General features: G+C 35.1%; 1 long non-coding RNA gene across 3 annotated transcripts in view; it reads right to left on the reverse strand.

Annotated features, from left to right (window-relative positions):
* The window catches only part of LOC147826642 (uncharacterized), a 411,596-nt gene that overhangs the window by 14,581 nt on the left and 383,848 nt on the right, over positions 1-13,167 (reverse strand). For 2 of the 3 annotated variants that reach the window (XR_015438817.1, XR_015438816.1), the window contains exons 3-6: positions 11,226-11,335; positions 7,378-7,426; positions 3,489-3,597; positions 1,476-1,535 (exon numbers count right to left, since the gene is read on the reverse strand). This is a non-coding gene — a long non-coding RNA (uncharacterized LOC147826642). The remainder of the gene's footprint in view (positions 1-1,475; positions 1,536-3,488; positions 3,598-7,377; positions 7,427-11,225; positions 11,336-13,167) is intronic. The other variant, XR_015438815.1, reaches the window with a different exon arrangement.

Consider the following 13,167-nt stretch of genomic DNA (forward strand, 5'->3'; position numbering starts at 1 on the left):
TCCAATCAGCAAATTTTAACAAAGGAAAAGAGAAAACCGTATTCTTCCAGAAAATAAACAAGCAGTAGTTAGAGCCTAAAGAAAATAGTTAGGGCATACAGTGGTATAACTGTGTTCATTCCATGATTCTGGGGAAGATGGTTACATGCATGTTCCTGTGGGGAAGATGGATGTGGTTCTGTTCATCACCCCACACAGAGTTCACAAATGAAAGCAAAATATTTCCACACAATTTTGTTTGCAAACTGAATTGTTTGCGAACAGAGGGGTTTGTGAAGAGAGGTACCATGGTATATGTATTTTCTTTACATTTGATGCTCTGTTTTGACAGTGTTAAATAAACTGATCAACTAGCTATCATAATTAGGCTTAATAATAACCATTCATAATCCTACAAGCAACTTTTAATTCTGATTATTAGCATTCCAATTTATCCCTTTGAGTGCTTTTCCTTATATCCATTCTACATGGGGTAGGATTAGATCAACTATATATGCAAATTTTTAGATCTTATGTTTGTTAACAATCTGAAACAAGCATTTTTCCATATGTAAATCACTTTTCTTCTTCCAGGTTTATTTTACTTTTAGTGTCCTATGATTAGAGGACAGTATTTCCTATACAGGAAAAACACACAGGTCAGTGATTTTTGCCAGTTTCACACACCCACATACCAAAAAGTTAAATCAAATATGAAAAAAATTCATTCCTCAGAAATCTCTCACAGCATTTTCTAGTCAATTTTTACCATTACTATCTCATAACCATAACTTTTTAATTTTTGTTACCATAGATTATTTTTACTTACACTTTGATTTCACATAAACGGAGTCATATGACATGTATTTTTGTGTGTGTCTTCTTTTGTTCAATCTAATATTTTAAGATTCATTCAGGTCGCTGCATAACAGTAGTTTGTGATTTTTTATTAATGAATAATATTTCATTGTATCAGTATACTGCAATGAATTTACATTGTCTCTTCTAGATACACATTTGGACCCTTTTTAGATTTTAAGATTGCTCATAAAACATTTTTGTACAAGTTACTTCATGAATACGTGTTTTCATATCTGAGTCACTGGATACATGTATATTTTACGTTTTAATAATCTACCCGGCAGTTTCCAAAGTGACAATATCGTTCTACATCCCACCAACAGAGTGAGAGTTCTAGTTCCGGTCCCCACATTGAATGTTCCCAGTATTCTTTATTTTATCCACTTTGAGGGACCTGAAATTTGCATTTCACTGTTTAGTACTGGTATTGAAACTCTTTGATGTTCTATAAATATCTTTTCAATAGCTAGTTTATTCTACATATGGATATCATAGTCACCTTCTCTGCTAAGTCTTTTCTACCTACCCCACCTAATTTCTCCGGTCTTGTTCCAGAAAAGGAACTTCCTACAGTCTTTGATAAAATAATATCTGACATTTTTCACAACATTCCTGTTTCTTCTTTACACACTTACTCTTATTCTGACTCCTCCTTTGCAGATCAAATCAGGCAAGTTCACATCCAGCATTTGGCCCTTCAGCGGAAAAAACAAGATAAAACAGAAATGCAGAAAAGTTCTCTAGGTTTCAGGTTTCATGGTAGATTTAACTCCTAGCAGGAAAAAATAATTTGGAAGTTTATCTCTTCATTAGTGTTTTCTCATTGGTATTTACCAAAACTACTTTTATATACAGACAGACTGTATTCTTGGTTCCACAGAAAAGGGGATAGTGGCTAAATTTTCTTTCTGAAATACTACATCAAGACCACTTCCATGGAGAGGTCTACACTGCAGTAGTTTTGGGCTTAGCAGCATAAGATGAATAGAGATCATGTCAGACATACTGTCAAGCATAGCATTGGAAGAGTGAGCAGAAATAGTAAATCTCTGAATAGATCTAAAAATCTGAAGCTGCTAAATCTTCACTCAGCTGTTGATGCAATATTATTTCACATGCTGGCTCCCCTGTACTTTTAATTGTAACTAGCTTAAACAGATGTCTTTTTAAATTTTTATTAGTACATATTTGCAATTCATGATTACATTCATTATAGCGTACGTGTACATGTACATTGGTACATGTACATATCTTAATTTCTTTCCCTTCCCTCCATCCCCCTTTTATTTTGCCAACATCAGATTCATTTCTTTTATCTTATAAGTTCTTATAAACAATTATCATATATACAGATTAACAACGAGACTAAAAGGCCAAAAAGCATGTAATACACATAGAACATCTATACCAAATCAAGGTACACTTTTAGATATGTTGTCCATCTATATAACAATAACTTTTTTTCTCTTTCTCTCTTTTTTCTTGTTTGTTTTATTTTGCACTTTATTTATTGAGATGTTGATATAAGAGAAACCATGTGATATTTAAGTTTTTGTTTCTGATTTACTTCACTTAACGTTATGTTCTCAAGGTGCATCCATTTTTCTACAAATGACTTGTTTATCCTTCTTTACAGCAAAGTAGTACTCCATTGTGTATAAATACCACATTTTTAATCCATTCGTCTGTTAATTTGGGGGACCTGAAATAATCTTACGGTTTTGATTTGAGTATCAGCCATTTCCAAGATTTAGGTATTATGAACTGTACTGCCATAAACAGGGGTATGCATACATCAGTGTGGTATGATGTCTTTAACTCTTTTGGGAAGATACCTAGAAAGGGAATAGCTGGGTCAAATGAGATTTCTATTTTTAGTTTTTTGAGGACTCTCTATCCTGATTTTCAGAGTGGTTGTATCAGTTTACACTCCCACCAACAATGAAAAAGGTTTCCTTTTCCCCACAGCCTCGCCAGCATTTTTTATTCATTGATTTCTTAATGATAATCATTCTTTGTGGAGTGAAATGGAATCTCAGTGTTGTTTTAATTTGCATTTCTCAAATGGCCAGTGATGTTGAACATTTTTTTCATGTGCTTATTGGCCATTTATATTTCTCCATCTAAGAAGCTACTATAATATAAAAAGAACTCAAAAAACTTAGCCCCCCCAAACTTAAAGACCCAATCTAATAGACATTTTTGTTTTTTGTGTTTTGATGGGGTTTTAGTTTGCTTGTTTATTTGTTTGCTTGTTTGTTTGTTTGTAGAAAAGATCTTGCTATGTAGTTCAGACTGACCTTGAACTCACTAGGTAGCCTAGGCTGGCCTGGAACTCAAAATGATCCTCCTCCCTCAGCCTCCCAAGTTCTGGGATTACAGACATGCACCATCACACCTGGGCTCAAATAGACATTTTTAAGTAAAATACAGCAAAACCTCCAGAGAAATGACTTATCACATTTATTTTCTATTCCCACAAGCAGAAGATATTTCCTTAAATAATGTATTTTAGATCCACCCAGTTTTCACCATTTCTATGCTGCCAGAAGAGTGACACATCCCCTCTTAGCCAAATCACAGCAGTAGCCTGCCAGCTGGTCTCTCTATTTCTCCCATTGCCCTCTTCCAAACCATTTGGATTGTACCTGTACAAATGTTCTTCAGAGTCATTTGGATCATGTCACTCCCCTGCAGAAAGCCCTTCTAAGATTTCCACTCCACTTGGTACAGATCTCAAACTCCTTCCTGTCTCCTCTAATTTTGTGGAAATAAACAAAGATAAACCAAATGAGAAACACTTATTCAGAGCTTGCTGTAACGAGGGAATAGCCACCATCACTTGCATTTGGCAGAAACTGAAAGACAAGAGGAGGAAAGAAATCTTTACAATGGAAAAAAGGGAAGGCTTTAGTTGGACCTTGATTAGTGGCTGTTGACATGAAGAAGGCAAACAGACTATCTAGAAGTGAGCATTCTATGTGATACATTAGAAATACATCTGTGGCTTTCTTTAGTTGGTCTTAAATTATTGTTTCAAAGAACCAACTCTGTTTTATTGGCCCTTTGTATTATTCTTTCCATCACTATTTCATTAATTTCAGCCCTGATCTTCATTATCTATTTCCTTCAATTAGGTTTTATTTTGTTTTGTACTTACTTTTCTAAGAAGTTGAGATGTGTTATTTGATGGGTCATTTATTGGTGATTTCACTTATTTTTTGATGTAAGTGTTCATTTTTATAAGCGTCCTTCTTGGAACTGCCTTTCATATATTCCAGAGATTCTTGTATTTTTTGTTTACATTTTCATTCTATTCTAGGAATTTTTAAAATTTTAACTTCTCATTTGATTTTATTAATGACCCACTAATCATTCAAAAGTGAATTGCCCAATCTCCATGTGTTTGTATAGTTTATCTTCCTGTTGCTATCTACTGTCTTTCTATTATGGTCTAATAAGACAATAAATTATTTCTATTTTTTGTACCGTTAAGACTTGTTTCATGGCCTATCAAATGATCTGTTTTGAGAAAGATCCATTAGTGGCTGAAAAGAATGCCTATCCACACTTGTTGGATGCAGTGTTCTGTCCATGTCTATTAAGCTCATCTGAGGCATAACAGTTTAACTCTGATGTTTCTTTGTTGATATTTTTGCCTATATGATCTACACAGAGTGTAATATTGAAATTGCCCACTATTATTTTATTGGGGCCTATGCATTCCTTCATATCAAGTACTGTTTCTATTATGAAATTGCATTAACTGACGTTTATTGCATATGCATTTACAATGGCTATCACTTCTCTGTGGATTGTTCCATTTACTGATATATAGTGCTCTTCCTTGTCTCTTCAGACTGTTGGTCTTAATGTCTGAATTGTCAAATATGAAAATAACCACACCTGATTGTTTTTAGGTTCCATTAACAAGGGACATCATTGTTCATCATTTCACTTAAGCTCATGTATGTCTTTGCTGGTGAGGTTTGTTTCTTAAGGGCAATAAAGAATTGGGTCTTGATTTTCAATCTATTCTAGCCAGACTGTGTCTTTTAATTAGTGAACTAAGATAATTTAATTTAGAATTATTATAGAAGGATATGTACTAATTCTATAATTTTATTGATTTTATGTTTGAGTCTTTCCTAATTTCATGTGGTTGTCTACCTCCCACTTCTGTGCATAGAATTGCTTTGAGTGTCTTCTTTAATGCTGGCTTAGTGATCACAAATTCCTTTGGTATATGCTTATTTGGAAGGTCTTTTATTCCTCCTTCAGTTCTGAATGATAATTGATATATATAGTAATCTAGGTTGTTGACTCTTCTTTCTGGCTTGAAATATATCATTCCATGTCCTCCTGGTCTTTGGAGTTTCTTTGGAGAAATTGGCAGTGTTTTGATGAGTTTGCCTTTGTAAATAGTTTGGCTTTTCTCTCTCACATGCTTCAATATTCTTTCATTGTTCTGTACTCCTGGCATTTAAACTATGATGTGATGTGGAGAGACATTTCTAGTCATGTTTTTTTTTGGAGTTATAAATGTGTCCTCTACTTGTATGTCCATGTCTTCACCAAGATTTGGGAGGTCTTCTACTATTGATTCACCAAATAGAGTTTCTATTTCACCTTTAAACCATGTCCCAGAGTCCTTGTATGTCATGCTCATAATTCTTTTTTTTTCTGTGCTACTGTTTGTGATAGTTCATTATACTTGTTCAAGCCCTGAAATTCTGTGTTTTGGCTGATCTAGTTTATTGATGATGTGATGCTTTCCACTGAGTTTTTTATTTGATTCGCTGAGGGGTTTTTTACTAAAATTTCTGTTCGGTTCGTTTTCATAGGCTATCTCTGTTGAATTCCTCCTTTATGCCCTGCATTGTTTTTAATCTATGCAACTGTTTATTTGTATTCTCCTTAGAATAATTGATCATTTATAACTCTATCTTTTAAACACTTTATAGCATTTTATTGAATATGATACCTTAGTATTCAGTTACTAATGAGTTGTGTACCTTTGGAGGTGTCATGGTGCCTTGTTTGTTCATATTTTGGTATTAATATGTTGAGATTTGTACATCTGTACATCTGATATCATTCCACTTTTATATGAGCCCATCTTTTGAGGGCTGTACTATTCAGACAGGAAAAAGCAAACTATAGTAATGATGATGGCAAAAAAAAAAGCAGATAATGAAATACAGTTAAAATCAATTAAAATCATCAACTATACACCATTAGCAACAATAAAGAAAAATGAGTCCAAACAATGTATTAAAATGCCATCATGTTTGGGTTGGCAAAATTTCTCCCCAGGTCTCATAATATTTGAGTCCACTATGTATGGGAAGTGGCAGTGAGTCACACCTAGGTCCTATTTTATTTTTTATGCTGTATGGATGCTGAACACTGCCCACATTTCCCACCAGGGAGAACCAAATCAATGGTATGATGTCTGCCTCAGGGCTGTATTCACTTCAGAGGCTTTTTATTTCCTTGTGTATACCTAGAGCCATTGCTCTCCCCAACTACCTTTATGGTATGTGGGCTGGTGAGGTATCCCACTCACTGCAGAAGCTCCTTTCCCCATGCACCGAGTGGTGTAGTAAATATCCAAGGAGAAGCACGACAGAGAGTGGGGAGAGCAAGCAGACTAAGTTCTGTGTTGAACAAGGGGAGGAATAGCGATATGATCTGAGTACTTTCACATCCACCCTCATCAAAAAAACACACGTGATGGGCCTTGTTCCTCACCACAGAGGGTTGTTCTGCAGACGACCTTGACCCTCATAGCAAAAGCTTCCTGCTGCTTAAACTTCTCAGAGAGTCTGGGACTAATCTTCTCCCTCCCTATCACTGTGGCAGGATGTCCCAAGGGACTCTAAAGTGAATTGTTCTGTAATTATGATCCATGGAGTAGCTCAGCCTCAAATAATAAGCTTCCTCACAAGATGGGTCCTGGTGATACATTCTGAGATAAGGTGAACAATGCAGTACATTTCCTCAAACTAGCGTGCCATACAGGAGGAGTCACTTTCAGACTGAATCCCCACACTAGTTTTATAATTCACAATAACTATGAGTTTCTCCTGAGGCTGGGGCTGTTGGTCTGTTATCACTCAGGCTGCCTGTCCTCCCCAGACTTACCTTGTTCTACAGTCAGGTTCTCTCACACTTGGGAGCCAGATTTCACATTGCAGACTGCTTTTACTCCATCTGCATTGCCTTTCTGTTTGGTTGTGCTTTAAAGCTTTCCTGCCCCCTCTTTCTTGATACCTGGGGTTCTTCTTTTTCTGTTCTTGTAATATATTTTCTCCTTTCTGTCTCTTTACTCTTCTCACTCGTAATCACATGAGAGATATTTCTTTTTTGTCATCTTACCAGGAACTTCTCTCATCTTATTTTTTAGATCACTAAATTAGAAAGGTTTTTAGATTCTCTGAGTTTTTGCAAGAATTAAATATATTACTTTCTTCAAAATTTATGTATACTTGAAACAAAATAGTTTTCAAATATTTACTATATAAAACCCCTTACCATGTGTGTAGTCTTTGGGCTGGCTCTCCTAGGCCTTTGACATGGGTTGCTGAAAGACAGAAAAAAATAGAAACTACTTGTGGGAGATAGGGTTTGTTATGACTTATTAATGGCTATGAACAGGAAAGAACAGGATGCATTGAGTCCTCTTAATAGGTAAGGATAGGATCTAGTGGCCACTCACCTACAAGGTCCAGCAAAGGGCAAGACAGAAAACCTCTCAGAGGTTCAGAGGCAGCATGCCAGACAGGAGCCTGCCAGCATTTGCAATGTCCAACAGTGGCCAGCTGGACCACGACACTCCACAGTGCTCTGTCACCACCCCCCCATTACAGCTGAGAGAGAATCGCCTGGATTTGTCTACACAGCAGTAACATCACTGGCTTGGTGTGTTCCACTGTATTACCAGCATTCCAAAGAACAGCTGACTTAGCATACAAGCAGAAGGAAAGTTCCACAGATAACATATTTTGCCCAGTTTTCAGAAACATTTTAGACAATATTTATCCAGACAGTCCAGGCACTGCCAACTTAAAATGTTCCCTTAACTTGTCAAAAAACAATTGGTACTGGAAAGGGGCATTTCAGGTACTGTGTGATAAATCTCTTAGTTTTCCTCAGGGATGATAGACTATGTCAAAAGTAGAATTTAAAATATCATGAAGTATATAATTATTAAATGTTATAAAATCAAAGTCAATAATGCTAGCATGTTAGGTTGGTGGTACTTAACCCTTGATAATCATTATATTTAAATACTTTGCCTGTGTCAGGACTACAGTTCAAATCTATTTTGCATACCTAATTTGTTCTCTTTAATTAATTTTACTCAATAAACTAATCCAAGATTTCTAATTGAAAATAAAAAAAAAACCCACAGCATCAAAAAACACTGCAAAGAACAAAAAGAACAATAAAAAATTAGCTATTATTTATTAGACTCTGATAAACTAATAATGCCAAAAATAATACACATTGACAATCTAAATAATTTAAAGCTATACTATACACCTTTAGGGATAAAATTACACAGTATTATTTAGAAGCTTTTTGACAAGTCAGAAGATATGTCAGCATCTTTCAGCAATTCAGATTCACCTTAAATGATAATGGAATGTCTTAGTTTCTGCTTTTTATATGTGTTCATAAGTGGAGACAGTCACTTTAACTATTCAGAGATCAACAAAGAGGAGCACAACTTCTCATTTTACTTAATAATGAGAAATTCAAAAGTTAGCCCTTCCCTGAATTGCATTATCATATCAGACACTCACTAAAAGATGATGAGAAAACATAGATTTTTTTTCCTCTTTGGTACAAATATCAATTAAGATATAATCCTCTCTTAAATTGAGAAATCCTAACACTGATTAACAGAAAACAAACAGCAGCATTAAAATAAAGATGCTCTACAAAGTATTCCCATCATTTCCTTTCCCATCCAAGACCAGCTGTGGACACACAGTAGGGGGTCGTATTATCCTTGTCATTATCCAATTGACCCAAGTGATAAGAAATCAAAATGTCTTTTGCAATCTTGGAGAGGATGGGGATTAGAGGTGGGAGGGGTTAAAACCACTGCCTTTTCCTGACACCTTTTAAAACTGGGGAATCCATTTAAGGTTGCATGCATTATTCCAAAATGGTAATTACCCTGAAAATATATGATAAACACATGCTAATGAGATAAGCCAACAAGGACAAAAAACCCACTTTAAAAATGCAATCATAAGAGAGAGAGTTTTAAGTAGATATGGAAAAATTATCATAAATGTCAAGGCTCACAATATATAATAAAAAGGATTGATGTGTTTTATACATGCTAAATCACTGATGGAGAATTATTATCTACACAAGACTCCCAGCTGACAGAAAAACAGATCCACCACATAACAACAACTTTTATACAATGATACCATTTAATTTTATAATTTTTCTTTGCTTTTACACTGTATTCCTGTGCACTAAAAAGATTATCAAATATTTTAAGGGAGGCTGAAATAAAATTTTATTACTATTTGCATAAAAAATTAGATGTTCATTATTTTTTAAGTATTGCATTAAGTTGAGGAGAAGCATGTTGACTGTTGAAAAGAGAATGAAGGAAGTTAGCAATATGCTTAGGTAGGAGCTCCAAAAAGGGCAGGATCCATCCTCTTGACTTATCTACAGAGATCTCCACAGACTCTGAAGCACGAATAAGGATAGAGAATTAAAATCTAAACCACTTTCCTTCCCTTCCCATTTCTAGGGTATCAGCAACCCGTGGTGGTAATTTTTAGTCCAAGCAAATATATCCAAGAAATCTTCTCTAAGTAGGTTAAATAAACTCAACTGGAGAACATTAAAACTGTTGATGCAAGTGCTGCCTCTGCACCAAAATTCTTGCCAAGACTGTTTCTGAATTACTTGAGAACTTATGAAGACAGTAAAATCAGTCAAAATCAAGGAATAGAAGAATGTGAGATCTGGAAATGCTAGAACCAACATAAGTGCAGTGAATAATCAAAGTGGAAGAAGTACAACTCAGCCATAAAGAACAAGAAACTAGAGATATTTATAGCTAAATGGATGCACACTGAGGCCATACTCTTAAGTGGAATAAATAAGACACACTTGTAAATATCGAATAGTTTCTCTGGTGTGAAAAACTAAAAATGTAAATAAGGATCAAAATCAATAATTGATAATGTGAAATAGGAAGAAAAGGTCCAAAGGGTTAGGAGAAGTAGGAGGGTAGGGGAAAGAAAAGAAGGGAAAAGAAAAAATTACAAGAAAAGGAAAAAAATGGAAACAAAGTCTTTGTAAATAGGGAAAGGAGGAGGGCGTGAAGGGGGACAGGGAAATGAGGAAAAAATAAGAACCATGTAAAGGAACAAGATCCCAATGATGATTGTAACTCTATTGTATACCTAAAATGTACCAATAAACTTAATGAAAAAAAGTGGAATAAGCACAAAGAACAATTGGTCAAGATTGTATCAAGAAACCAGTTAGCACACAAAAGAGGACTTCAAAAAGAAGCTATGAGCTAAATGAAATTCTACAGATAGAATAACTAAAAGACTTGAAGTGATTTTTTTAATAAGGCCTTTATTTTTCTTCCAGTGAAAAGACATAAAAGACAGAAATTCTGGGGAAATACATACAAATACATGCATACACATGCATACACAAAAACCTACATGACATGATTTGCAAGAAGAGCATGAAAAAATAACTCATTTGAACCTCAATGCTAGAAATGCTCTTTTTCAAGTTTTGCAGAGTCATGAATTGGTATCACTCGGGGCAGATATAATTTAAGCACATCCCTCACCTTTGCCTAGGATAATATTTATAGAAGCAAAATAGGTAAGCCTTGTTTATTATCAGTTCTTAGAATAAAACTATAAAACATAGATATCTTAATTAATAGAACAAAGCAGAATGTAAAAGTTATAAACCCTGATACTTTAGAAATGAAGATGTGCCTGTTAACTGCAAGGGTTAGATATGGAATGAGTTAGCAAAGCCGAGGATAGGGACAAAATTCTCAAACCACTGATATTTAGTAAGATAGGGAACAATGTTTTGAAATATATTAGTTAAAACTGCAGTTGCCAAATTAACTAAAAATTATAACAACTTAGAGAAAAGTGTGGTAGTAGAATATTTGATAAATTACAATACAGTGATGACTATAAGACTAAAGTAGGCAACTGGAGGACTGCTGTTCTTATTTCCTAGCCATTGCATCTGATGCCTTTAGTGCATACTCTAACATCTCTTTGACATCACCTTTGTTTCCAGCCCTGTTGATCATTTTGTGCAGGTTTTCAACTTATTTCACACTAGTGGCTTCTTACCTCAAGTACATGCCACTTCCAGTTACTGTCCTTCAGTATCCCAGGACTTCTCTGATGCTGCCATGGTGTGCCAGAATATTTGGAGTTGATCACGCAAATCTATCTGCTGCCTGGAGAGAGTGAACATCAAAGATCAAATGCTTCTAGGTTGATTTTGGTCAGATCATTCTGAAGGACAGCCTATTCAGATTGCTGACTGCAAGAACCAACTCAGTGTGCCCCTTGTGATAACTCTTCTTTACTTTTTCATTCCTCCCAGTTCTTCCTTTCAACTCTGTATGAGTACTCCTTAATGAATTAAAAGTCCACAGGTCTTTATCTCAGAATCTACTTACAATGGGAACCCAAACTAAGATAGAGTCTCTGCATCTTTTAGTTTTTGCTAAATGCATTTATTAATTTTATTTTCAAATTCTTATGAATATTCACATTATTTATTATAGGACATGCATTACTCATAATTATCACATGCCAAAATAAGTCTCAATTTCTACTCTCTGATTAACAATTGTTTCTATGAACTAAGCACTCACTATACACTTAAAATTATTTCTCACATCAAAGAGTGGGAATGGTGGAGGGTGTGAAGGGTGCACAAGTAATGGGGAAAAAAATAAGAACAAAGATACATCATGTACAGGTACAAGCACCCAATGATAAATGTAAATGAATTGTATACCTAAAATGTACCAATAAAAGAATTTAAGGAAAAAATAAATAAAATAAATAAATAATAAAAGAGTGTGCTACATTCAGAATCGTAGCAGTAAATAGCAATGAACATATAAAATTCTAGTCACTGGAGTATCAAACTGGGAAATACAATGACATGAAATACAATAGGGAATTGACAACATTCCCCAATGACTGAGTCTGAATCCCCTTTCTTTCAATTTTTAATAAAATAGCACAATAATGGTTGCTTCTCAAGAAACTGAAATGAGTTTTTAATGATTTTCAAGTACTTCTTGAGGGCTTCAGTGCTGAGATTTCACAATATATTATATATTTAAACTATTCACAAATCTCAAATGACTCAAGTAAATAGGATGTACCCACGGCAAGGAGTCAGAAATATGAATCCTTAATCCACCTCTGCCTGTTATTTTCTGTTATAATATTTAGGCAAAGTACATAAGACTTCCAAGCCTCAGTTTCTTCATATATAAAGTAAAAACAATTTTCTCTCTGGCAAACCTCAGGAGTAACTAACTGTTAACAAGCCAATGTTTGTAAAAGCTCTTAGGAGTCTATCAAGTGCACTGTCCAACCAGGGCATTATTCTATCCATGGGAGGTGCCTGGTGGTAGTAACTGATAAAGAGAGGTCCTTGTTAAGAGAATGTTCTGACTGGACACTTTTGACTTTGCTCTCTATAAGTAATGCTCAGCTCTTCTAAGCCCATGTTTGTAAAGCAAATGCCCAGGGGAAGCCAGCAAGAGTACATTGCTTAATGTCATATCATTTTTTAAGAAATATGACCAAGTTACTAACATTTAAAGACAAAGAAAGTTAACCAAAGAAATGAATCTTCAGTTCCCCTGTGAAAATCTGATGTAGCCATTTGGCCCATGCTCAAGAGTGATCACTGCTCCTTTTGCAGCACCATGGGACACGCATCCTGCAGGTAGCCACAGCTCCCCCACACCCCTGCGACATATCTGGCCCAGATTAATTCTTTAGATCACCAGCTGGATCTCTATAGGAGCTTGATTTGAAGTAATTTTTCTAGTATGGGACAGAGATACATACATGCCCTCCCTAATAATGAAAAGGAAAACTTTAGAAGACAAAAAATAAGGATGCAGATCTAAGGAGGAGAGGAGAAAGGAAATGTTAGAAATTTCTAAAACATGGCTGGAGGTTAAAGTTGGAACAACAAAAAAAAAATAACAGGGAAAATTCCCTGGTGGATTTCCAGACCAAGCATTATTAATGTGAA

This window comes from Heterocephalus glaber, unplaced genomic scaffold, assembly GCF_053883595.1.
Source record: "Heterocephalus glaber isolate CG9 unplaced genomic scaffold, H.glaber_assembly_v1.0 deba00001463, whole genome shotgun sequence".
In the NCBI taxonomy this organism is placed as follows: domain Eukaryota; kingdom Metazoa; phylum Chordata; class Mammalia; order Rodentia; family Bathyergidae; genus Heterocephalus; species Heterocephalus glaber.